This window comes from Meleagris gallopavo, chromosome 5 (genome assembly GCF_000146605.3).
Source record: "Meleagris gallopavo isolate NT-WF06-2002-E0010 breed Aviagen turkey brand Nicholas breeding stock chromosome 5, Turkey_5.1, whole genome shotgun sequence".
NCBI lineage: Eukaryota > Metazoa > Chordata > Aves > Galliformes > Phasianidae > Meleagris > Meleagris gallopavo.
The window spans coordinates 9,290,382-9,293,078 of NC_015015.2; positions in this window are offsets into that span (position 1 = coordinate 9,290,382).

Here is a 2,697-nt window from a genome sequence, read left to right on the forward strand (position 1 = left end):
AAAAAAAGACTGAAGTATACTTATTCAATTAAAAAAAAAAAATTGCCAAAGCCATTACATTTCAGTTGAATAGTAATAAAAATTATGTATGAGAAACTCAGGCTAATAAAATGCATACAATACAGAGGTAAGTTTTTAACAAACAAACAAAAAAATCAAGGAACAGACATGACATAGGCAGTCACCCTTTACAGACAATGATTTTTAATGACCTCATACACAAACTTAATGATTTCAAGCTGCAGTTATCCAACTACCTCTGTTCTCTGAAACCATCAAGGACCTGAAAAACCTTGGTGTCCCATCACATTCTTCCCTCTTTCCTTTTCTAAGCACAAGGTAGTTATTGCAGACATTACTGTGTGTCAGAATGGCTCAATTGGGAAATGGCTTCTGGCACAGACGCAGTGCTTGTGGGCAGCCTAGATAAAGTGGTCCCACTTCCCAAACTTGGGAGAACAAGGAACAGTCTGGATTCAGCTTACCTACTGTCCTCAGAGGTGTGCCCCTGAACAGCTCGTAAAATTTGGAGAGGTACATGACCATGCTGAGCTTGTCAGGCTCCTCAGCTGACCCCACCTCCTTCCCTGTGGTCAAAGGGGGGATTCCAAATTCCCGCTCAGCAACATCAAATCCTAGTTGGTTGTTTTTGACAATGTCCTCTTCGTTCAGTGCATCAAAGTCTCTGTGGGGGAGAATGTACAGGCATCAGTAGCAGTTTGCTCTCCGTACTCCCTGGAAACACAACAGGATCCCCTTGTAAATCAGAGAGGTGCAGGACAAGAATGTAAGAGAAGGCATGGGCATTTCACCATGTGAATCCTAACTCTAACCAAAACCACAAGGAGTAATTTAGGTGAGTATTTTAGGAAACAAACATGCTATATGTGTGCATGCACACATGCAGATGCACTGCATTTCTCTTTAAGATGTTAATTACCTGCACAGCTTGAATGAGGAGCTCCTGCACATGCCATAACCAGATTTATTAGTGCACTAAATAAATATATCACACATTTGGAACTGCATTACCATTCTCTAATACATTTTCTCTAAGACTTATTCTAAGGCTCCAGTACCTTTGAATGACTTCCAAAATCCATTATTAAAATAAACGAGAATAAGTTATAAAGCTCCAGGCAGGGTAGTTTCTTTCTCCTCATAAGGAACGTGAGCTTTTGAACCCAAAAGAATTTCTCTCTTCTCAACACCCATTTGTGGAGTCAGAGAGTGCACACAGTCCTCTGCCCTAGCACTGCCTGCAGCCTGCAGGCAGCTGCCTCACTGGCCTGCTCAGCTCCCATCTAGGCACATGCTTCCTTCAGCAACCGCATTTAACAGGAGAAGCCAACATGATCCAAATGTGAACAAACAGCATGACATACGTTAGCTCAGGAATCTTTCAACTTTCTAGAGAGCAGTGCCCAAGAGATACGCTTTCCACATACAGCAATGATGACTTTGCTTTCTACTCTCTCCTTTGGCAACAAAACCATCCATAATCATCTGCCACACTCATTCCACCCCATCCTCTTTTTTTTTTTTTTAAAAAAGTTTTTTTTTTTTTTTAATTTGTTTAGCAACTAACCTAACAAAAAAAAATTCCACCACAAAAACCTCACCCCAAACAACCCATCAACCTTTTTCTTAGAATATGCAGTGTTAGTTCTTCCTCTGATAAAGCTATACAAGCAAGTACCCTGGACATCATTCCTATTTTTTTTCCCAAATTATCATGCCACGTAAAAAAACAACTCAATGATTTCTTTCATTTATCTATAGTAAAGAGCAGCTGACAGTAATTGACTTATGATTCCTAAGTCTGTGGGTGACTAATCTGTGTGGAAAGGCAAGAGAAAGAACCCACTGCATTTTGGAGACTTGGGAGAAGGCAGAAGAGTCACCCCAGCACAGATGTCAACAAGCAGGCCTTGTGATCCCTTGCCAGTAATTGCCATTCCTGTCCCCTGTTACACACCACCCCTCTTGTCTCTAACTACGAAGCCTTTTAAAGTATTCAAATATAAGAAGTCAAGCCTTGCATGGTGAGGACCCCAGAAACACAGTTAAAAATGGAGATGCTGGCATATAATCAGTTCCTAGAATAGTTAATTTTCAAGGGCTAGTCCTTTCTGCAGAGCCCACGTGCCAAGACACTGGATGAAGAACTCTGCAAGGCTGCCATCTCCCACACTACCTCTGTGGCCTGGTGTTTGCATAGATTATTGTGGTAACCACTACAGTAGGCAAAAGACAGCTCATTTAAGACTGAACCAAGTATTTTTCTAACTCCTGATAGTATCATTACAACTGTGGTTTTAAATATACCCTAAAAACCTGTCTCCAGGGACTTGGGAATACAACTCTCACATTCTCCAAGCACTGCGATTTTCATTTTAAGTAACTGTGAATCCCATGAACATAATCACAAGTCATAAGGTTCAAAACCTTCCTAGCTCTTTGAAAGCATATGCATTTCATTCTAAATGGCATGCAAGGACACACATCGGAGAAAAAAAAAAAAAAGGCAAAATAAAAACAACCCTACTCCCTTGCTCCCCAAAGCCAGGCTATGGTGTGTACCTCCTTGCAAAAATAAATAGAAGGGAATTGTAGAGTACCAGTATTTTAGCTGCTCTTATGCTATACTTTGGTGAATACTTGATGTATCCTATGCCTAAAATCTACAGATGTCAC